This window comes from Schistocerca nitens, chromosome 1 (genome assembly GCF_023898315.1).
Source record: "Schistocerca nitens isolate TAMUIC-IGC-003100 chromosome 1, iqSchNite1.1, whole genome shotgun sequence".
NCBI lineage: Eukaryota > Metazoa > Arthropoda > Insecta > Orthoptera > Acrididae > Schistocerca > Schistocerca nitens.
In genome coordinates this window covers 564,586,151-564,611,803 of record NC_064614.1, presented here as the reverse complement: position 1 = coordinate 564,611,803, position 25,653 = coordinate 564,586,151, and the positions used below count along the sequence as shown (strand labels likewise).

Sequence of the window (25,653 nt, the reverse complement as noted above, 5' to 3'; positions counted from 1 at the left end):
AACCTTCACTGCTGATTGTTCTGTTCGAAACTTCATTGGCTTTGGTGAAGAGGAATGGCGCCATTCCTTGCTCGCTCTCTTCGTTTCTGGTTGGTGGAAGTGAACCCAGGTTTCGTTCCCAGTAACGATTCTTTCAAGGAAGCCATCACCTTCTCGTTCAAAGCGCCGAAGAAATTCTTCACAAGCATCAACGCGTCGTTCTCTCATTTCAGGAGTCAGCTGCCGTGTCACCCATCTTGCAGACACTTTGTGAAACTGGAGCACGTCATGCACAATGTGGTGTGCTGACCCATGACTAATCTGTAAACATGCTGCAATGTCATTCAGTGTCACTCGGCGGCTTTCCTTCACTGTGGCTTCAACTGCTGCAATGTTCTGTGGAGTCACAACTCATTGTGCCTGATCTGGACGAGGAGCATCTTCCACTGAAGTCACACTCTTTGCGAACTTCCTACTCCATTCGTAGACTTGCTGCTGTGACAAACATGCATCACCGTACTGAACCTTCATTCATCGATGAATTTCAATAGGTAATAGGTTTCAATAGGCAAAAACCTTCACTACGCAAAAACTGAATAACAGAACGCTGTTCTTCCCTGGTGCAAGTCGCATGTGGGGCGGCCATCTTTATACTGATACTGCGACGGTATGTGTGCATCTACACTATGCTGCCACCTACAGCCCATTCTGCACGTTGTTTGCAACACGCTTGCCAACTTACAGGATAGCGGCGCGAAATTTCAATTTGTTATTACAAATTTAAGGTTTTCATTTGACTCACCCCCGTATATAGTGCCGACCGGTTTCAGCCCATTGCAGGGCGAATATATATCACTGGTCGATTGCTGGTGGCGTCACGTCTTCTGCCACACCTTGGTCGACGTTCGCCCTGAAGATGGCCCCTGCGATGGGATGAAACCGATTGGCACTAAATAAATGAAAAAAGCAATTAAGACTGCTTTCCTAATACTAAGTTAATTTATATTAATCGCCGTTAAGCCATAACCATGTTGTCCAAACCTCTAAGTAAGTTGTGTGATAGAAATTATAATAATAGTTATTACTATAAGCGTCAGTAAAACGAAAGTGAGACAGATGTAAAAAAAGGAAGTAAACTGTTTGTTATTTCAAAAGTAATCGCCGTAACTGTTAATAGACTTATCGCAACACCCTTTCGCAGCACGTGGGAGGGCACTATCCTGCACACAAAATGGCGCAGCCTGTCAACATTCCTGAGCGTTTGCACTTGATGGTTGGCTTCAAATTTTGCAAACCGTCCACGTACCGCTGTGCCTTAATTGTGGCGCCGTGTCGCAGAAAGTTAATGAGTAGCGAGCCCTTGCAGTCAAAGAAAAACTCACCACGACTTTCCAGCAGCTGGCGTGGCTATTGTTTCGAGTACGCTGCTCAAGTTTCGCTGGGAACCCCTTACACGTCCTCCACTCAGTCCAGATGTCACCCCATGAGATTTCCATATTTTTGGAGCCCTGAAGAAAGACATTCGTGGCCGTCGATATGCACGCCTGGGTACAATCACGGTTCTGTCGGTAACCACAAACATTTTTCCATGAAGGTATTGACCTTCTTGTCTCAGAGAGGGAGGTGTTAACAGTTACGGTGACTGCTTTGAAATAATGAACAATTTACTTAGTATTTTCTTCCTGTCTCGTTTTCGTCTGACTGCTCCTTCTATGTTAAAGCACGCTGTAATTAGGGCAAGGTAAATAAAGAAAAAGGTCATAAGTAGGGAAACAATCAGATGATAATTAAATCGACACCCTAGCTCCAAACATGCGTTGATATACATCACTGGGGACATGTTGAAAATGTGTGCCCCGACCGGGACTCGAACCCGGGATCTCGTGCTTACATGGCATCTTTTTTTTTTTAATCTCATTTTGTTCTATATTGTTCGTTGACTTTGCTCTTGGTGGACGTCCGATGACACTCGTTGAGGTTGTTCGTTGATCCGTTCACTCAGTTTTTTATTACAGAGGGTAGCTAAACCCTCTGACCGAACACGCTGAGCTACCGCGCCGGCTTTTATAAAATGTGGAACGCTTCACGATTTTGCGTGTCATCCTTGCGCAGGGGCCATGCTAATCTTCTCTGTATCGTTCAAAAAATGGTTCAAATGGCTCTGAGCACTATGGAACTCAACATCTTAGGTCATAAGTCCCCTACAACGTAGAACTACTTAAACCTAACTAACCTAAGGACATCACACACACCCATGCCCGAGGCAGGATTCGAACCTGCGACCGTAGCAGTCGCGCGATTCCGGACTGCGCGCCTAGAACCGCGAGACCACCGCGGCCGGCTCTGTATCGTTCCAATTTTAGGATATGTACCGCCGAAGCGAGTACAAAATTTTACAGTCGAGGTGAGTTTTGAACTCACGAGCCCTCACGCAACGGTTCAGTATCATAACTACTACACCACTGCGCTACCCATCCATATCACACACTCAGGGCAGAGTGCATAGTGCCCCTGCTGGGATGTATCCCTTACACGCTCCCCGTGAGATCATCAATTGTATCTGTTCCTTCGGGAACAGATACTACCTTCATATATAGAAAACAATTGATGGAGGAATACAGGGCTGAGGTCACGCACTTGTGAAGTAAAAAAAAAAAGAGTTATTTCTTTGTAAGGTTGCAGTTCGTCGCGGAATGAAGGCATCATACAAGTTGTGAACTATTTCGCCTGAATTTTCTGCCATTCGCCATTCAGTTCCGCCCTCTGTTCCGTGAGGGGCAAAGAGGGGGAAAACCAACAAACTTTTCTCTGCTCCAAAACCGACAATTGAGAAAACAACTGGACCACAATTTAAATATTTTTGCTATTGGTGATCCACAGCCGTAAGTTCTGTGTGAGACTGATGATGCAGACACGTCCTTGATAAACTGATTATATTTTACAGTTTCTATTTTTTGGATCGTTTTCAGACACAGAAAATGCATTTCCAAAAATGTTTATCGATCCTATCAGGAATAGCACAAATGTCTTAAAATATCTGAGTAGCCCCGACTGAAACCGCTTTACGAGGAAAGAATACCAGCGAACTACAGTGTAACTTTTTACCTTACAGGGCCGCCACCGTCTTAAATGATAGGAAATACGAACGCTAAAATATAAAGCTTCGTTGGGGATCCATCGTATATAATATTCATCCAAGGATGAATTATCGGCCCATATTATTATGGCAACTGATTTATAATTCGTAGCATCATCAATAGTAACGACGTCGTAATGCCTTCTCTGTTTTCGCCAGAAAATTTGAGTTTTCTGCCTGGTCACGTATGCTTCGTTTTTGTAACTTGGTACAGCCGTGACTGTAGAAACGTGATGTTGGAGATAAAAAAGGAGTTCTGAGGTCTTTTGTGTCGCTTTGGGCGTACGACTTCTGTGACTAACTTCTTCAATAGCTGGTATTCCCATTCACTAGGACCGCAGCTCGTGGTCGTGCGGTAGCGCTCTCGCTTCCCACGCCCGGGTTCCCGGGTTCGATTCCCGGCGGGGTCAGGGATTTTCTCTGCCACGTGATGACTGGGTGTTGTGTGATGTCCTTAAGTTAGTTAGGTTTAAGTAGTTCTAAGTTCTAGGGGACTGATGACCATAGATGTTAAGTCCCATTGTGCTCAGAGCCATTTGAACCGTTCACTAGGGAACAGCTTTCAGCCTTTACTAATCGTCGCGTCTTCAAGCTTGTGGTGAGTACCGTCTGCACACCATCTGGATGTCTGCAGACCATCTGGACACTTTTGTTGTCGATAAAGACGGCGTAATGCGGAGTCTGAAATGAACTTGTTGTAACTACACTACTGGCCATTACGTACATGACGTACTACACACGCGAAATTTAACGGACAGGAAGAAGATGCTGTGTTATGCAAATGATTAGCTTTTCAGAGCATTCACACAACGTTGGCGCCGGTGGCGGCACCTGCAACGTGCTGACATGAGGAAAGTTTCCAACCGATTTCTCAGACACAAACAGCAGTTGACCGGTGTTGCCTGGTGAAACGTTATGATGTCTCGTGTAAGGAGGAGAAATGCGTACCATCACGTTTCGGACTTTGATAAAGGTCGGATTGTAGCCCACCGCGATTCCGGTTTATCGTATCGCGACATTGCTGCTCGCGTTGGTGGAGATCCAATGACTGTTGGCAGAATATGAAATCGGTGGGTTCAGGAGGGTAATACGGAACGCCGTGCTGGATCCCAACGGCCTCTTATCACTAGCAGTCGAGATGACAGGCATCTTATCCGCATGGCTGTAACGAGTCAACAGATGGGGACGTTTGCAAGACAACCACCATCTGCACGAACAGTTCGACGACATTTGCAGCAGCATGGAATATCAACTCGGAGACCAAGGCTGCGGTTACCCTTGACGCTGCATCACAGATAGTAGCGCCTGCGATGGTGTACTAAACGACGAACCTGGGTGCACGAATGGTAAAACGTCATTTTTTCGGATGAATACAGGTTCTGTTTACAGCATCATTATGGTCGCATCCGTGTTTGGCGACATCGCCGTGAACGCACATTGGAAGCGTGTATTCGTCATCGCCATATTAGCCTATCACCCGGCGTGATGGTATGGGGTGCCATTGGTTACACGTCTCGGTCACCTCTTGTTCGCATTGACGGCACTTTGAACAGTGGATGTTACATTTCAGATGTGTTACGACCCGTGGCTCTACCCTTCATTCGATCCCAGCGAAACCCTACATTTTAGCAGGATAATACACGACCGCTTGTTGCAGGTCCTGTACGACCCTTTTTGGATACAGCAAATGTTCGACTGCTGCCCTGGCCAGCACATGCTCCAGATCTCTCACCAATAGAAAACGACTGGTCAATAGTGGCCGAGCAACTGGCTCGCCATAATAAGCCAATCACAACTCTTGATGAACTGTGGTATCGTGTTGATGCTGCATGGGCAGCTATACCTGTACACGCCATCCAAGCTCTGTTTGACTTAATGCCCAGGCGTGTCAGGGCCGTTATTACGGCTAGAGGTGGCTGTGTTGGGTACTGATTTCTCAGGATCTATGCACCCAAATTGCGTGAAAATGTAATCACATGTCAGTTCTAGTATAATATATTTGTCCAATGAATATCCGTTTATCATCTGCATTTCTTCTTTGTGTAGCAATTTTGATGGCCAGTAGTGTAATCACGCTTGTGATAATTTACTGTAGCCAGCCGCAGTGGCCGTGCGGTTATCGGCGCTACAGTCTGGAACCGCGCGACCGCTACGGTCGCAGGTTCGAATCCTGCCTCGGGCATGGATGTGTGTGATTTCCTTAGGTTAGTTAGGTTTAATTAGATCTAAGTTCTAGGCGACTGATGACCTCAGAAGTTAAGTTGCCTAGTGCTCAGAGCCATTTGAACCATTTGATAATTTACTGTCGTCGCAAGTCGGAGAGCACTCATTCTGCTTCGCCTCCGCCTATTCGGTTTCACCTAGGACCAATCGGCCGATTACAGGAAAACACAATCCGTTGAGCGCTGTGCAGACCAACGTGCTTCAAACAGTGTATGTGACTTTACAAAGTACGAACCATCAACGTTACCACCTTATAAAAATGCATTACCTTCGCAGGTAGGTGTTCTCATTATTTTGATAACCATGTGTGGGAGCTAGAGGTCTCCAGGTTCGTCCAGCTTCTCGCTATGTTTTACGGTATCTCCTGGCGAACAGAGGGTCAACTTGCGTGTAACCGAGCCTCCCAACGGGCAGCACTAACCGAGTTCTCTTTTTATGTAGCGGCAGCGATTCGTAAATATTCATAAGCGCGTTAACGAGTAGATGCGGCGCCCGGCGGCGGCAGCGAAGGGAAATGAGTTAACGCTGACAGCGCGACGTGCGCGGGGACGCTGCGCGTTTAATGAAGACAGCAGGCAGGCCTGTGTGGCGCTTCTTTAAAGAGGATATGCCTCCACTAGGTAAACACGCACTTAAAAATTCGCTTTAGAACGACTGGGCGTTGTGAGGAGCAGCTTAAGGAAAGGACTGAGGCACTAAACACACATGAAGAATAGGAAGCTGATCTCTTGCCAAGAAATGTGCGTAAAGTCCTAAGATATTACACGAGCTTAGTTGACTGTGGGTTCATAAAGTCTTTCAAATCACCAGTGGTGTTGACTTTGGATGATGACGACGATAACGCGAATGATGCTAGCGATATTGTTTAAGGCGATCGATACAGCAGGTCGTTTAGCAACCCAACTAAAATCATGTACAAGTGAGTACGATTAAAAACTTAAAAGTTCCAGATTTTCCACTAAGATTCGCAGAATATCCATACTCAGTCTCACGCGTACTATGTGCAAACAAGTCTCTAAAAAATCACGTTCTGTGAAGAGTGGTGGACGTGTAACAATTCATCACCTAATGGTATTTTACTGTCCTTCTGCCTCTTTCCCTAGACACTTGGGACAGTAGGACGTGAACATTCGAACACCTTCCACATTCGCCGTTTTCGAGATACTCGTTCGCAGGCTCTGCTCGTAATACACTACTGGCCATTAAAACTGCTACACCAAGAAGAAATGCAGATGATAAACGAGTATTCATTGGATGGATATACTTTACTAGAACTGATGTGTGATTACATTTTCACGCAACTTAAGTGCATAGATTCTGAGAAATCAGTACCCAGAACAACCACCTCTGGCCGTAAAAACGGCCTTGGTACGCCTGGGCATTGAGTCAAACCGAGCTTGGATGGTGTGTACAGGTACAGCTGCCCATGCAGCTTCAACACGATACCACAGTTCATCAAGAGTAGTGACTGGCGTATTGTGACGAACCAGTTGCTCGGCCACCATTGACCAGACGTTTTCATTTCGTGAGAGATCTGAAGAATGTGCTGGGCAGGGCAACAGTCGAACATTTTCTGTATCCCGAAAGGCCCGTACAGGACCTGCAACATGCGGTCGTGCATTATCCTGCTGATATATATGGTTTCGCAGGGATCGAATGACTGGTAGAGACACAGGTCCTAACACATCTGAAATGTAACGTCCACTGTTCAAAGTGCCGTCAAAGCGAACAAGAGGTTACCGAGACGTGTAACCAATGGCACCCCATACCATCACGCCAGGTGATACGCCAGTATCGCGATGACGAATACACGCTTCCAATGTGCGTTCACCGCGATGTCGCCAAACACGGATGTGACCATAATGATGCTGTAAACAGAACCTGTATTAATCCGAAATGATGACGTTTTGCCATTCGTGCACCCAGGTTCGTCGTTGAGTACACCATCGCAGGCGCTCCTGTCTGTGATGTAGCGTCAAGGGTAACCGCAGCTGTGGTCTCCGAGCTGATAGTCCATGCTGCTGCAAACGTCGTCGAACTGTTCGTGCAGGTGGCTGTTGTCTTGTAAACGTCCTCATCTGTTGACTCGTTACAGCCATGCGGATAAGATGCCTGTCATCTCGACTGCTAGTGATAAGAGGCCGTTGGGATCCAGCACGGCGTTCCGTATTACCCTCCTGAACCCACCGATTCCATATTGTGCTAACAGTCATTGGATCTCGACCAACGCGAGCAGCAATGTCGCGATACGATAAACCGCAATCGCGATAGGCTACAATCAGACCTTCATCAAAGTCGGAAACGTGATGGTACGCATTTCCCCTCCTTACACGAGGCATCTCAACAACCTTTCCAGGCAACGCCAGTCAACTGCTGTTTTTGTTTGAGAAATCGGTTGGAAACTTTCCTCATGCCAGCACGTTGTAGGTGCCGCCACCGGCGCCAAGCTTGTGTGAATGCTCTGAAAAGCTAATATTTTGCATATCACAGCATCTTCTTCCTGTCGGTTAAATTTCGCGTCTGTAGCACGTCACCCTCGTGGTGTAGCAATTTTAATGGCCAGTAGTGTAATAATCTGCCTTTTGTCAAAGACGCTTATCTGAATGGATTTCCCCATTTGCAGTCCATATCTTCGCTAGGGTGGTGCAACGTCCGTGTCTGCTCCACTTACATCCTTTTGTTACTGCGTCACGTGTCCACAACACCACCAGGCGGCATCCAACGTCTCAGCGCTCAGTGATCATAATGTGTTGGCTTTGCCAATGTACGTTATTACAATGCAGCGACTTTGCTGGACTTAATGATTAACAACATGACACCAGCAGTTTTTTTACACAGCTGTGACGTAACACAATTCACGGTGCCTTAACGATGTTTGACCAATACGACTTTTGACTCTGAAAGTTACATGTTATATTTTTAACTTTCGCTATTTAATTATGGTCTATTATTTACCTTAGGAATACTGTAACTATGTAGCTGTGTGCGTATGAGGGCGGGCCGGTGTGGCTGAGCAGTTCTAGGCGCTTCATTCTGGAATCGCGCGACCGCTACGGTCGCAGGTTCGAATCCTGCCTGGGGCATGGATGTGTGTTGTGTCCTTAGGTTAGTTAGTTTTAAGTAGTTCTAAGTTCTAGGGGACTGATGATCTCAGACGTTAAGTCTTTTGGTACGTATGAGGGACAGTCAAAGGAAAACCAAACACCTGCCTAACTGGACCGTGGAATGGTCTCCTTCAAAAGTATTCATCACACAAATTAAGACATTTATCCCATTGGGAGGAGAGACCATCATTTCCTGTTTCGTACCATGCGGTCGGCCGCTGACGGTTCCACAAGCACACCCTCATCTGCCTGAAACCGTGGTCCAAGCGTGTCTTTCTTCAGTCACCAGAGATGTAAAAGTCACACGGTGAAAGATTCTGACTGTACGTAAACATGTTGCAATGTTTCCCAACCACATCGCTGACGTGTAACCTTCGTCCTGTTTGCAGTGTTGGGGCTGGCGTTATCGTGCAAGAGAATGGCTCCGTCCGACAGCATTCCTCGACGTTTTGGCCTAAATGCGCATTGCAGTTTCTGTAAAGTGTTTTCACGTCCGAGGAACTTGACGAGCAAGTGGCCATTGCTGACGAAGAAGGTCATCATGACCTTACCGTAACTTGCGTGGACTGCTTTGGATTTCTTTGTGGGATGCTTCCACTGTTGGCTTTTCCGTTTGCCATCGGGCAAGCCGGCCGCTGTGGCCAAGCGGTTCTAGGCCCTTCAGTCCGTAACCGCGCTGCTGCTACGGTCGCAGGTTCGAATCCTGCCTCGGGCATGGATGTGTGTGATGTCCTTAGGTTAATTAGTTTTAAGTAGTTCTAAGTCTAGGGGACTGATTACCTCAGAGGTGAAGTGTCATAGTTCTTAGAGCCAGAGCCATCGGGCAGTTGGAATGCTGTTGGACGGCATCATCCTGTTACACGATAGCGCCCGCATCCATACTGCCAATCGGACAAAGTCTACGCCCAAGCGATTTGGGAAGCACTGCAACATCCTCCATACAACCCGGATATTTTACCATTGATTGTCACATCTTTGGTGACCTGAAGAAAAACGTGCGTGGACGTCAGTTTCAGCCGAACGAGGAAGTGCAAGAGTGTATACCGTTGTGGATTCATCAGCGGCCAACCGCATTCTACGAAACAGAAAATGTTTGTCTCGTCTCCCACAGGGATAAATCTCTTAACGTGCATGGTGATTATTTTTGAATGGAACTATTCCATAGTCCCGCTCAGGCATCAGACTAACTATTGGCGAACTACGGGTAGCGTGTTTGAAAAGACACAATAGCTCTGGCGTACCTAGATCTTGTCTTGATACCCTTACGACCCCGTTCGGTCTTTCCAGCAGACGATGTGGTAAGGCTGAGTTTGGCTATATGTAGGCTGGCCACGCTCACATTACGAATTTGTTATTCTCAGAGATTGTGGAGTCCACGCGTAGTTACTTTCTTCCTTCGCGACGCAAAGTTTAAGGTAGAGAACTTGACTGAACTTTTCATGGCTTTAAAGTGTGTCTTCCTTGTGGAGATATGGCCTACCGGCCTTTGTGAAGAGAGCATATTGCAGTGTGTACTACAGAAGCTGTATGGTATTAGTTCGTCGGACTGGCAGATCTACGTTCGCTGTCAGTGAGCTTTATTCTGTGTTTTCCGCTGCATATTGTAATGGACCTGAGCACAGATGCCTGGCCACCCTCATCACTGGTCACTGACTGCCTCAGTGTTGTGGGAGGCAGGGATGAAGGTTATCGCTGGAACAATCGGTTTTCGGCTATACTGTTCTCTTTTTTTCATCTCCAGTTTAAGGTGGCTGTTAAAACCGCTCAAAATTACCGGTTTTCAAAATAACTGTTTTTAAGTCTTTTATTGCTGTTATTTCCAGTAATAAACACAGATATCGAACATATTGAAAAATTACAAGACTTCCTCAGTCTTTTGCATTATATGTTTCAAGAGACGTAGAATCAAAATATCAAATAAAACACGTAAACGAAAGAAAAGACGGTCCATTGTTCGCTACTGTCTCGAAGATTAATGACGGATTGAATACTATAAAAAGACCACCAGCAACCTTATCTTGTTTTTTTCCTACTTTTTTGAAACTGCTCAATAATCATGTTGTAATCGAGGATCACAGCACTATTTGAGCATTACAAATAGTTAGTGCTAGTGGTGAGAACTTAGTTTGGACAACACTTACGTTTTCGTGTTAAGTGGTCCGTTTCCAAGGGCTGCAACCAGAAAAAGGAATATTGTGTAGACAAAGGCAGCAGATCAGATACTTTCTCCTTTCACTATAAAATATGATTGGACTCTTGAGATTTTAATTTTTTACTGTCGCTGTGATTTCCTTTCTCTTTCATTATCTCCTAGAAATGCCGAAAAATAACACGCTTTTGTATAAAATTCGTAGCGTTCTTTTTATGTAATTATTTCCTATGAAAAATCCGTTCAAGTATAAATATTAACTTTTTATGCAGGTGACGGGTCTTACACACTCCATGTGCACGCATATCGTCTAGTAGGCCACGCTACAAAGCAGCAGGTACACTATTGTGTCAGCAATGCTGTACCAATTCATATGTCATGTGTTGTTGGTCGTTTCTACCTGTCGGTTTTGTTGCTGAAATAGCACTGGTCCCCTTTCCCATTTTCCGTAATAACTCAGTATTTCAAAACGGTGAAAATCTTCGAGTACACATTAAACGTTTTTTAAAAAAAAGGTTTGTTTTAAAAACCAAAAATTTTAGCACCCGTGCTGTGGAAAACTGATGTACGGTACCGGTTTTCTAACCGTTATAAACTGTTATGACGCAGACCAAATAAATACCGAAAAATATCAGTTATTTAGAATTAAAATGCCGGTGTCAGTTTTAACCGGTCCGTTCTTTCCATCTCTAGTAGGAGGCAGGCAGCCCCCCCCCCCCGTACACACACACACACACACACACCCTATCGTACGCCGGAAGGTTCATCTGTGCAGTTTCGAAGAGTAGACGGACAGATTATCAAGGGCGGGAGGGGAAAATCGGGTGCCTCTAAGGACTTGGGATGCTAATGTGAAACTATAATACATAGATTGCTAATGTACGGAATGAGGTCTCCGCAGGGTGGGCGAAGAAAGGAGTATATGGATAACACTGACAGGAAGATGAGACAGGATGATAGGACATCTGTTAAGATATTAGGGAGTAACTTCCCTGGTACTGGGTGGAGATGCAGAGGGTAAACATTATAGAGGAAGAGAGAGAGAGAGATAGAGATATTGGAATACATATAGAAAATAATTGAGGACATAGGGTGCAGTGGAAGTGTTACACTGAGACGAGAAGGTTGGCACAGGCGAGGAAATCGTTGCGGGCCGCATCAAATTAGTTAAAAATAAATGAAGAAATAAAAAAAAAATGTTCTCATGGCTCTGAGCACTATGGGACTTAATATCTGAGGTCATCAGTCCCCTAGAACTTCGAACTACTTAAATCTAACTAACCTAAGGACATCACACATATCCATGCCCGAGGCAGGATTCGAACCTGCGACCGTAGCAGTCGCGTGGTTCCGGACTGAAGCTCCTAGAACCGCTCGGCCACCGCGGCCGGCAAGAAATAAAAGGAAAGAATGCTTGCTATGAATGCTTTTTAGCCTTTGCCTGTGCTCTCCTGCAGAGAGATGTTTCTGGAAGATCACACTAATTTGTAAGGACGTTTCAGGAGAGGAAGATGACGTGCCAGAGAGACAGAACACTGGATATCTACTCTAGAATGGTGACACAGCATTTGGCCAGTGCAGTAATTCCACCAACAATGAAATCTGCATGTGGTTGTTCACTCGTGGGAATTGTGGCCGGCAGAGAACATTTAACAAGGATGGTGAACAGTAGTTTGATTGAGTGGAGAAGAGTATGAGCCAGTCAATCGATAGTGTGGCCACGCACAAGGACAAGGCGCTGGAGGAAGCAAAGAAATCGCCTCGCAGGGATACTTGTTCCGGAGACAGGGAAGAAGACACCTGTGATCGAGGCGACAATGACCGCTGTACTCGCGCTTCCGGAAGGCATGGCCAGCCGTCTGCAGAGCGCCTGCCCGCTGACTTCACTCTGCCACAAGACGTTGCCAGCCGTCTCCGGGGGGTCATGCCCGCGCCGATAACAGCCTGATCACAGCCCGCTGGAATGCTCTACGGCTTTCATCCGAGTCCGCCTGGCAGTTCCGCTTGTCATATAGCAATCGCGATTTAAACATCCTGGTAACGACGCTGAGAATTTTGTAACCGATAATGGACAAATTATTATTTCCCTTTTTATTACTAAAAGTAATTTGTAAATTGTATTTGAGTAACCGCGGTCCATAAAAATTGAATGTTTGTGACCAGGCTCTTTGTATTCTTGCGGTTGGTTCCTTTCAAAATATTTTGCAAACGCCACTCTTAAGTGCAGCTTAAGATATTGTGATTCCTTTGATTTAACTCGCAAATGCCCCAAACGAATGCAATCCAGTAAAATATTGTAAACATGTCGCCCACGACTTTAATTGGCGCCCAACGTGTGACAGGTTTTGTCATTAACAGCCCAAATATTTTGTTTTTAAATTCCCACTTTTTTGTTTTTTGCTTTCAAAAAAAATGTTCAAATGTGTGTGAAATCTTATGGGACTTAACTGGTAAGGTCATAAGTCCCTAAGCTTACACACTACTTAACCTAAATTATTCTAAGGACAAAAACATACACCCATGCCCGAGGGAGGACTCGAACCTCCGCCGGGACGTCCTTTTGCTTTGAGACATTGCATCCTTAAATTAAAGAAATTCTGCTTAAAATTAACGCCAGTTTTGGAATTGCAAGGCAAGTAGCAGTAGAATTAGGAACAGAAGACATGAGTGTATACTACACTCCTGGAAATTGAAATAAGAACACCGTGAATTCATTGTCCCAGGAAGGGGAAACTTTATTGACACATTCCTGGGGTCAGATACATCACATGATCACACTGACAGAACCACAGCCACATAGACACAGGCAACAGAGCATGCACAATGTCGGCACTAGTACAGTGTATATCCACCTTTCGCAGCAATGCAGGCTGCTATTCTCCCATGGAGACGATCGTAGAGATGCTGGATGTAGTCTTGTGGAACGGCTTGCCATGCCATTTCCACCTGGCGCCTCAGTTGGACCAGCGTTCGTGCTGGACGTGCAGACCGCGTGAGACGACGCTTCATCCAGTCCCAAACATGCTCAATGGGGGACAGATCCGGAGATCTTGCTGGCCAGGGTAGTTGACTTACACCTTCTAGAGCACGTTGGGTGGCACGGGATACATGCGGACGTGCATTGTCCTGTTGGAACAGCAAGTTCCCTTGCCGGTCTAGGAATGGTAGAACGATGGGTTCGATGACGGTTTGGATGTACCGTGCACTATTCAGTGTCCCCTCGACGATCACCAGTGGTGTACGGCCAGTGTAGGAGATCGCTCCCCAAACCATGATGCCGGGTGTTGGCCCTGTGTGCCTCGGTCGTATGCAGTCCTGATTGTGGCGCTCACCTGCACGGCGCCAAACACGCATACGACCATCATTGGCACCAAGGCAGAAGCGACTCTCATCGCTGAAGACGACACGTCTCCATTCGTCCCTCCATTCACGCCTGTCGCGACACCACTGGAGGCGGGCTGCACGATGTTGGGGCGTGAGCGGAAGACGGCCTAACGGTGTGCGGGACCGTAGCCCAGCTTCATGGAGACGGTTGCGAATGGTCCTCGCCGATACCCCAGGAGCAACAGTGTCCCTAATTTGCTGGGAAGTGGCGGTGCGGTCCCCTACGGCACTGCGTAGGATCCTACGGTCTTGGCGTGCATCCGTGCGTCGCTGCGGTCCGGTCCCAGGTCGACGGGCACGTGCACCTTCCGCCGACCACTGGCGACAACATCGATGTACTGTGGAGACCTCACGCCCCACGTGTTGAGCAATTCGGCGGTACGTCCACCCGGCCTCCCGCATGCCCACTATACGCCCTCGCTCAAAGTCCGTCAACTGCACATACGGTTCACGTCCACGCTGTCGCGGCATGCTACCAGTGTTAAAGACTGCGATGGAGCTCCGTATGCCACGGCAAACTGGCTGACACTGACGGCGGCGGTGCACAAATGCTGCGCAGCTAGCGCCATTCGACAGCCAACACCGCGGTTCCTGGTGTGTCCACTGTGCCGTGCGTGTGATCATTGCTTGTACAGCCCTCTCGCAGTGTCCGGAGCAAGTATGGTGGGTCTGACACACCGGTGTCAATGTGTTCTTTTTTCCATTTCCAGGAGTGTATATGTGGTGTGAATGGGGTTATAACTACAAATATTGTCCGCCCCCGGTAGCTGAGTGGCTGCCGGCACGGTAGCTCAGCGTGTTCGGTCAGAGGGTTGGCTACCCTCCGTAATAAAAAAAACCGAGTGAATGGATCAATAACGAACTTCAACAGGCGTCCGGTGACGTCCGCCACGAACAATTGCAACGAACTATAACGAACAAAATGAGATTACAAAGAAGTGGCGTCAAATAGAAAGACCTGCACCCGGCGAACGGCCTACCTGACGGTAGGCCCGATTCACACGACATTTATTTTATTTCAAATACTGTTTCGATTGTCAGTTCCTGTGTCTCGTATGCTGTGTCATTTTCGTCGTACCGGAACTGCATATCACCTTTGTGTTGATCTTCTTGCTGTCTTATTTTGTGGGGAAATTAGGGTAAATGTGTAGTTTAGTTCGATGGAGTAGTGTTGCAGCTTCTTGTTCCCAATTCCTCCTTTAGTGCTTCGTATGTCCGTATCACATCTCTGCAGAAAACTACATTCTTTCTGAAAACCGGTTTGTTGTGAAACTGTTACAGTGCTTGACTACCAAATATGTTTCCGTTTTTAACTATCTAGTTTGCGTACAAGTGGGTATTTGTATATATAATGTAGTTTTCAAAACTCGGAATGAAAATTAAATTGCTGCCAAGTACTATGAATTTAAAATGATCAAACAGTCTCAAACGAGGAACCTTCTCTGTTTTTCACAATGAAACAATCTGCGATACAGTCAATGGTTTGTTACGTTCTGGTATTTTTGTACTTGTGTTTCTGGAAGTATTAACCTTTGAAGATTGTGTGGCTGTTGGATGTGACTGTTCCCCTACAATCAACCGAAACATCGAGAGCAAGATGGTAACTCTTGAGTGCCACCTTAGCTAAACCAGACTACTGTAGTGCGATTGGATAACCATCGTCAAGTTGCTTCTCTACCGTTCCACTCTCGATAAGCGCTGGGAAAAAACGAACATTTAAATCATACCGTGCGCGCTCTGATTTCTCTTATTGTACTATGGTGATCATTTCTCGCTATGTAAGTGAGCACCAACAAAATATTTTCACACACTGAAGGGAAAGCTGGCGATTGAAATTTCATGGGAAGCTCCTGCTGCAGTGGCTTAATGACTGCCATCCCAGTTCTTGTATCGCATCCGTGGCACCCTCTCCCCTATTTAGCGATAACACACAACGTGCTGCGCTTCTTTCAACTTTTTCAGTAACCTCCCACAATCCTTTCTGATGCGCCTCCCACACCGCGCAGCAGTACTCTAGAAGTGGGCGGACAAGCGTAGTGCAGGCAGTCTCCTTCGTATACCTGTTACATTTCCTAAGTATTCTGCCAGTAAATCGCAATTTTTTGTTTGTTTTCCTCACAATGTTATCTATGTTATCGTTCCGATTGAAGTCATACGCAATTGTAATCCATAAATACTTAGCTGAATTTATAGCCTTTAGGTTTGCGTGACTCGTTGTGTAACCGAAACTTAGCGAAATCCTTTTTTTCTGTACTCATGTGAATGTGGATAACTTCACACTTTTCATTATTTAGCGTCAAGTGCCACCTTTTGCATCATACAGAGATCTTGTCTAGATCGTTTTGCAATTCGTTTTGATCATCTGATGATTTTACAAGACGATAAATAACAGCATCATCTGCAAACAATCTAAGAGCGCTCAGATTTTCTCCTAAATCGTTTATGTAGATCAGGAACAGCTGAGGGCCTGCATCACCTGTTTGTTTTGCCCCCCACGATTTTTCGTCACTTACTACGAAATGCGGCGTTTCTGACAGGAAATCACGGATCCAGTCGCACAACTGAGGCGATACTCCACAGGCGTGCAATTTGATGAGAAGTCGCTTGTGAGGAATGGTGTCAAAAACCTTCTGGATCACTGCCCGCTGCAAAACTGAATGCTGCCTGGTGGCGTTGTGGATCAGTGGGGAATCATTCTAGCGACCTAACGGGCCAAAATGGAGAAATTCACTAACCTAGGTGACGTTGACGAACGGCATATCGTTATGGTCCAGCGCCTGGAAACGAACATCTCGAAAACGGCGAAACTCATGGTCTCTTCCCAAGCAGCTGTAGTGAGCATCTATGAAAGTGGTTGAAGGACGGTGAAACCACCAGTAGGCGAAAAAGTGTTGTATTTCTATATTTCGAAATAACTGTCATAAAAGAATGTGACTATAAGTTAAATCTAAGAATTTTTAGCATGTTGCAGCCCCGTCAGCAACTGTGAAAGACAAATATTTTGAAGGATCAGCCCCAGTTGCACAAATTTTCTGGTCTTTACCAGGTTTCGGCATCTCTTCACCACGCTGTCGGTTTAAATTGACATGGTACCACAGTACTATAGGTTTTAATTTTAATGTTGACTGTGCCTTACTCTGGCATGTTATAGTAATTTTGTGCTTCTGAAGAAGGCTAGATTAATTTAACCGAAACGCGGTAAAGTCCAGAAAATTTACGCAACTGAGGTTGAGCCTTCAAAATATTGTAAGTTAAATGTTTATTTGACACTACAATAGGCCGGTCGGAGTGGCTGCGCGGTTAGAGGCGCCATGTCACGAATCGGGAGGCCACTCCCGCCAGAGTTTCGAGTCCTCCCTCGGGCATCGGTGTGTGTGTATGTGTTGTCTTTAGCGTAAGTTAGCTTAAGGAGTGTGTATGTCTAGGGACCGGTGACCTGAGCAGTTTGGTCCCAAAAGAGTTCACACACATTTGAACACTACAATAGCGACGCCATAGTCACAGTACATAAAATTTTCCTTTGAAAAAAGGGGGTAACGTTACCTGTTTCGACGAATTACGTCGTCATTTTAAAATGTAAAACATCAGTTGGAGAATATATATTTCGTTGAAACCGGTAATGTAACCACTTTTTTAAAAAAAGAGGAATATTTTATGTACCGTGAGTGTGGCTTCAATATTGTAGTGTCAAAAACACATTTAACTACAAAAGGTGCTGGTTATTTTTGCAGAACGTGGAGGTTGGAGCTGACCCGTTTCTGAAAGTAGATTAGGCAGCGATCTATGGGAAATGTGACAGAAGAGCTCAATGCTATAGTTGGAGTCACGAAAGATGGCGGGCGTGTTTAGGCTTGCTCTGCGCACCGACGCGACGCCTTCTCTGACAGCCAATGAGCTTTCAGCAGTGTTCTGAGCGCTATGTTGCAAATGTCATAGCCAGTTAGAGCATCGAACGTGACCTTAGCGAGTTATTCGGTGAATTAGTATTCCATTTGTTGCGGTTTGTCACCGCTAATAGTGGAAGTAACCGACACATTCTACATAAGCAACAGAGAGACATTAGCAGGATACACGGTTTCTTTTAGCACAAAGCATGGCCGGCCGGGGTGGCCGAGCGGCTCTAGGTGCTACAGTCTGGAACCGCGCGACCGCTACGGTCGTAGATTCGAATCCTGCCTCGGGCACGGGTGTGTGTGATGTCCTTAGGTTGGTTAGGTTTAAGTAGTTCTAAGTTCTAGGGGACTGATGACCTCAGAAGTTGAGTCCTATAGTGCTCAGAGCCATTTGAACCACAAAGCATGTGTTTACGGTACCACAACTGTCGCTTTGAGTGGGCAACAACGCGAATCCCGGCTGTGCCTGGACCTGTCTGAACCGCTGTCGTTCGTAAATCGGAATATAGCGCAGGCACGAGTGTTTCGTAGTGGGCTGTACAGCACTCATTGCTGATCACGGAACTCCGCAGCGGCCGAACGACTCATGTCTCTATGTCGACCGAGCGACACCGTCATTTACGATTAAAGAGGGTACGAAATCATCGATACTGGTACGTGAGTGAATAGCGATGAATCAAATTGTCGGATTAGTCACGTTTTTGGTTACACCAGTCCGACGGTCGTGTCCACACACGCCATCATCTAGACGAACGGCTGTTCGTAACGTGCACCGCGCCACAGTTGCATTCAGATGAGTGCGCGGAGGACATTCGTCGGGGCTTTCACGAGATCTGCGATAGTAATCTAAGACAACATGACAGCTGTGGACAACACGAGCATTATTGGGGACCATCTGTATCTCTTCAAATTTGATATCTTCCCTGACGGCGCTAGTATGTTCCAGCAGGATAGCTATCCGTGCCACAAGGCCAAATTCGTGCTACAGTGACCTCACATTGATATCTTGGCCACCAAATTGTTCTCACGTGAAAACGATGATACACATCTGGAACGCTACCGGACACTGGCTCCGCGACTACAAATCCCCGATCTCCAGTTTACGAAAATTGCGTAACCTGTACGTAGACTTCTGACGCTACACGCACTCAGGAACATACAATGGACTTACAAATCTTTGTCAAGCACTATTGCTCCTGTATTGCGTTTGAAAGGACCAAAAGACAGTAAAACATGTGGTATTGTTTTGACTTGTCAGTGTAATTTATGTGCATAATTAGCTGATAATTTTTTCGGAGTAGATAAGCAGCCCTTGTTGTCCAACAATAGTTTTATTTACCATATCAGCTGCACGCCAGTTGAGATTGACGTTCAACGGTGAAAGCAATAGACATTTCTCGACGAAAGGCGACGCCATCAGGTCTATGTGTGTGTGTGTGTGTCTCTCTCTCTCTCTCTGTGTGTGTGAGCCGCTTACTGCGTCACCAGGCGTCCTCGCGGCGCTTCCGGCGTCCATTCAGTGCGGGACAGAGCAGTCAGCGGGCATTCAGCCTCCCGCTGCGCCCTGACACAGATAACACTCCGAGGTGCTGCCAGCACGGTCGCTGCTCACTGCAGCCCAGCAGTGGGCCGTCAGGAGGCGTCGCCACAGCTGTCAGCAGGTGCCTGACGCCACTGTTACAGTTATGTGACCTGTGCAATTGCAGCAACATCCAGTTGCATTAGCTTATGGCAGCTACAAAACACACCCAAAACAAGTCGTTAGGATATTCATTTGATTCTTTCCTTGCAATTACTTTACGGTCGTACAGAATTGCATCAGTTAAGGGGCAAAATGGACAACTTCGTATCCTCGACTACGGAAGGAGTGCTCGATAAGAGGATGCCAGCTGGTTGCTGTATTCTTTATTGCACAGTTTATTTCATAGTGCTATCGACCTAGGACCACGTGATTCGATCTTCCGGTAGCTGTTAGAAACCTTTTCTGTAGCTAACTTCTGCAGAACATGATATACGTGTTCAGACCAACAAATTATTACAATTTTAGAAACGGCTGGGTAATTTATTCTAGAGAAAGAGCTCCACTGATTGAGCAAATCGATGATACATTGGTCCACCCCTGGCCTTTATGCAAGAAGTTATTTGATTTGGCATTGATTGATAGAGTTGTCGAATGTCCTGAGGATTGTTTTGTCAAAATCCTGAGTTGGTTGAGGGAACTGCCCGTAATGCTTCAAACATTCCCAGTTGGGGAGAGTTGTTGGCCAAGATACAAACACGAACACAAACAGTAAGTACAAACTCTCGCCATGTGTGGGTGGGCACTTTTATTCGAGTCATCAGGCTTCTCACTGGTTTGAGGCGGACCACAAACCCCTGCGCCAACCTCTTCATCTCAGAGTAGCACTTGCAACCTACGTCATCAATTACTTGCTGGATGTATTTCAATCTCTGTCTTCTTCTACATTGTTTGCCCTCTGCAACCCCCTCTACTACCATGGATGTCATTCCTGATATTTTAACAGACGTCCTACCATCCTGCTGCTTCTCCTCGTCAGTATTTTCCACATGTCCCTTTCCTCTCTGATTCTGCGCAGAACCTCCTCATTCCTTACCTTATCAGTCCACCAAATTTTCAACATTCGTCTGTAGCACCACATCTCAAATGCTTCGATTCTCTTTTGTTCCGGTTTTCCCACAGTCCAGAATTCATGGCCATACAATTATGTGCTCCAAACATAGGTTCGCAGAAATTTCTTCCTCAAATTAAGGCCTATGTTTGATACTGGTAGACTTCTCTTGGCCAGAAACGCCCTTTTTGCCAGTGCTAGTGTCCTTCTTGCTTCGTCCGTCATTGGTTATTTTGCTGCATAGGTAGCTGAATTCTTTAACTTCATCTGCTCTCAGACCAACAGTACTGATGCTAAGTTTCTCGCTGTTCTCATTTCTGCTACTTCTCATTGCTTTCGTCTTTCTTCGATTTACGCTCAATCCATATTCTGTACTCATTAGACTGTTCATTCCAGTTAGCAGATTATGCAACTTTTTTTTCACTTTCACTCAGGATAGCAATGTCATCAGCGAATCGTGTCACTGATATCCTTTCAAAACCTTGAATTTTAACGCCAGTTCTGAACTTTTTATTTCCACCATTGCTTCTTCGATGTACAGATTGAACAGTAGGGGCGAAAGACTACATCCCTGTCTTACTTAATCAGAGCACCATGTTCTTGGTCGTCCACTGTTATTATTCCCTCTTGGGAAATTTCGAAACTTGTGCACCGTATTACATTCTCTAATGCTTTTTCCGGGTTGACAATCCTATGAGCGTGTCTTGACTTTGCTTTAGTCTTGCTTCCATTATCAACCGCAACGTTGGAACTGCCTCTCTGGTGCATTTATCTTTCCTAAAGCCAAACTGATCGTCATCTAACACACCTTCAGTTTTCTCTTCTATTCTTGACAGTAACTTGGATGCATGAGCTGTTAAGCTGATTGTGCAATAATTCTCTCACTTGTCAGGTATTTCAGTCTTCTGAATACTGTGAAAGATATTTTTCCAAAAGTCAGGTGGCATGTCGCCAAACTCATACATTCTCGGTCTAAGGCGCTGCAGTCATGGACTGTGCGGTTGATCCCAGCGGAGGTTCGAGTCCTCCCTCGGGCATGGGTGTGTGTGTTTGTCCTTAGGATAATTTAGGTTAAGTAATGTGTAAGCTTAGGGACTGATGACCTTAGCAGTTAAGTCCCATAAGATTTCACACACATTTGAACATACATTCTACACATTAACGAGAATAGTCGTTTTGTTGCCACTTCCCCAGTAATTTTAGAAATTCTGATAGAATGTTAACCACCCTTTGTGCCTTATTTGATCTTAAGTCCTCCAAAGCTCTCTTATATTCTGATTCTAATACTGTATCCGCTACCTCTTCTAAATCGACTCCTGTTTCTTCTTCTACCACATTAGACAAATCTTCCTCCTCATAGAGGCCTTAATGTACTCTTTCCACCTATCCCCTCTCTCCTCTGCATTTAGCAGTGGAATTCCCTTTGCACTCTTAATGTTACCACCCTTGCTTTTAATTTCACAGAAGGTAATTTTGATTTTCCTACATGCTGAGTCAGTCCTTCCGACAATCATTTCCTTTTTGATTTCTTCATATTTTTCATGCAGTCATTTCGCCTTAGGTTCCCTGCACTTACTGTTTATTTTATTCCTCATCGACAAGTATTTCTGTATTCCTGAATTTCCCTGAACATTTTTGTACTTAGTTCTTTCATTGCTCAACTGAAGTAATTCTTCTGTAGCTCATGGTTTGTTCGCTGTTACCTTCTTTGTACCTATGTTTTTCTTTCCAACTTCTGTGACAGCCCTTTTCAGAGATGTCCATTCCTTTTCAACTCTACTGCGTACTAAGCTATTCCTTATTGCTGCATAATAGCCCTAGAGAATTTCTAGCGTATCTCGTCATTCCTTAGTACTGCCATATCCCACTTCTTTGCATATTGATTCTTGCTGACTAACCCGTTGAACTTCAGCCTACTCTTCATCACTACTGCATTGTGATCTGAGTCTATACATGCTCATGTGTACGCCTTACAATCTAGTTTCTGATTTTGGAATCTCTGTTTGACTATGATGTAATCTAACTGAATTCTTCCCGTATCATCCGGCGTTTTCCAAGTACACCTCCTCCTCTTGTGATTCTTGAGCAAAGTATTCGCTATTACTAGCTGAAATTTATTACAGACCTCAATTTGTCTTTTTCCTCTCTCATTGCTTTTCCCAACCCCATATTCTGCTGTAATCTTTTTTTCTGCTCCTTCCCCTACAACTGCATTCCAGTCCCCCATGACTACTAGACTTTTATCTCCCTTCACGTACTGTATTACCCTTTCAATATCTTCATATACTTTCTCTGTCTCTTCACCTTGAGCTTGCGACGTCGGCGTGTGAACTTGAACTATGGTTGTCGGTGTTGGTTTGCTGTCGATTGTGATAAGAACAACCCAATCACTGAACTGTTCGCAGTAGCACACTCTCTGCCCTACCTTCCTATTCATAACGAATCCTACTCCCGTTATATGATCGCTGTCTGCCACATTATCTTGCTGAAATGAAAGCCCAGGATGGTTTGACATGAAGGGTAACAAAGTGGGACGTAGAATATCGTCGACGTTCCGCTGTGCTATAAGGATGCTGCGGATGACCATCAAATGATATGAAATGAAATGGGGGCCCAGAACATCACCCCTGCTTGTCGGGCCGTATAGCAGGCAATAGTCAGGTTGGTATCCCAGCGCTGTCTGAGGCATCTCCAGACACGTCTTCGGCCTTGAATCTCATTGACTGGAGTAGAATTGTCTTCAGCGGTGAGTCCTGCCTCGAAATAAGCCCCAACGACGAGCAAAGACGTGTCGGGAGACGCCCTAGGCAAGGACGGGGCACCAACCTGAGTGTCGACCGCCATGAGGCCTAACAGTCAGGAGTGATGGTCTAGGATGCCATTTCGTTTCATAGCAGGACCCCTTTTGGTTGTCATCCGCAGTATCCTTAAAGCACAGTGGCATTTCGACGATATTCTAAGCCCCGTTTTGTTGCACTTCATGACAAGCTATTCTGGGCTTAAGTTTCAGCAAGATAATGCCCGTCCAAACGCGATGAGAGTTCCTATGCTGTTCTTCGTGCTTGCCAGACGCTACCTTGGCCAATTATGCAGCCAGATCTCGCCCCATTTGAAAACGGTTGAAGCATTATGGGCAGGGCCCTCCAACCAGCCAGGTATTTTGACGTCCTAACGTGCCAAATGGAAAGAATTTGGCACGACATCCCTCAGGAGGACATTCAACAGGTCTGTCAATCACTGCCAAGCCGAATAACTGCTTGTACAATGGCCAGAGGTGGACCAATACATCAGTGACTAGCTCCATTTGTAAAGCTCTTCCTCAAATTTCTAACCTTTGTTTGTCTGTACATGTACTTCACATCTACCGATTTCCATTCCATTCGGAGAAATCCTTCGTGCTCCGTCATTTTTTTTTCTTTTTTTCTTAGATTGGTTCAAATGGCTCTGAGCTCTATGGGACTAAACAGCAATAGTCATCAGTCCCCTAGAACTTAGAACTACTTAAACCTAACTAACCTACGGACATCACACAACACCCAGTCATCACGAGGCAGAGAAAATCCCTGACCCCGCCGGGAATCGGACCCGGGAGCCCGGGCGCGGGAAGCGAGAACGCTACCACACGACCACGAGCTGCGGACTTTCTTAGATTGTTTTATCAGAAGGGACAGGACAACACAGAATAGAGCTGAAGGAAAATTGGTTTAAGGGGTAAAAGTGGTGAAGTTGCGCAGCCGGGAAGAACCTGAAGATTAAAATTAAATTAATATGGATCTAAATATAATATTAGGAACGACAAATTGATTTAGAAGGACTTCCTTCCACGGATATGGAAAACAGATATTTAAACATATGTTGAAGTACTCTTACGAGAAATTGCTTTAAAAATAGATATCATATCGAAAATATGGCAAATCTGTCGGCTCAGAAAAAGGGCTAGGTCAACGAAAAGGTGTGCGTGACGTCGTGCGACCTTTTATTTGGCGGCTACATGATAGCTAATCTCATAATGGGTAAGCCACAACATCCCTGCTCATTTCATGCAATTGTGCAATCGGACCAGATACAAGGTAATATGCACCTACTTGCAAGTCCAGCACACGGAGTCCTGAGGGTTCGACATGACTACTTGAACTGAGATCACATTCTTCCACCCAAGGTCAACTGCTACTGACAATAATCCGTGGATAAGAGACACCCATACTTAGCTACAGACTCCCAGCGGCAGATCACTTGCCACTGGACAACCACCACTGGAGAATAACAGCGAGCTGCCGTACGCACTGGAACCGTCTGCCTGCTGTTACAGAAGCCTCTGTGCTTCTGGAGAGCCCTCTCCGTTCTTGAGAGTGGAAAAATGTCCTTCGTTGGCGATACATCTGCGCAAAGCGACCAAGTGTTGTGACTATTTTGATTTATCCGAGGAGACAGTTGGTCGTATACTTGCGGAGTAGTTGCGGACAACCTGACTACCTTCTTGCTTTATGTCTTCCACGACGGCGATGGCATGTTCAAGAAGTTTGTGTCCTGGCCACAAAATTCGTCTGATACCAACACGATGGAAGACATCTGGAACGCTATCAAGTCCCAGCTCCGTTTACACAAACCACCGCCGTAATTTACGGGACCTGTACGTACGCTTCCGGTGGCACATACCACCGACAACATACCAACAACTTGTCGAATCCATGCCACGAACAACAGATGCTGTACGCCGTTCCAAAAATTTACCAACACGCTGATAATATTTGCTATTCATTGTGTATCATTATCTCATTCTCTTCATGTCAAGTCGAGCGAAAGATTCTTCAGTATTCGCAGCCAAGTTCAATGACAATCCACAGCGCGTCATCCATCGTCCATGTGATTATGGAGTGATTTCCAAGCCTGTTTATTGTCGGATTCCACTCTCTAACATAGCGGCGTATGTGGATTTCATTCGACGAATTTAAACCTTTTGAAAAACTGCTAAACATTATACAGGAAGCAGAACACAATCAAAGTATTGTAACTTAATTTCGTTCATCACAGTCGATATTTCAGGAAAGCCTACAGCTGGCCGTTGTGGCCGAGCGGTTCTAGGCGCTTCAGTCTGGAACCGCGCTGCTGCTATGGTCGCAGGTTCGAATCCTGCGTCGGGCACGGGTGTGAGTGA

The 25,653-nt window shown here is 45.8% G+C and overlaps 1 non-coding gene across 1 annotated transcript; it reads right to left on the bottom strand.

The window, feature by feature from the left end:
- Window positions 1-2,046: 2,046 nt before the first annotated feature.
- LOC126205279 (U6 spliceosomal RNA) lies at window positions 2,047-2,151 on the bottom strand. The gene has a single exon (XR_007540558.1). It is a non-coding gene; the product is annotated as a U6 spliceosomal RNA (small nuclear RNA).
- Between the last annotated feature and the right edge of the window lie 23,502 nt (window positions 2,152-25,653).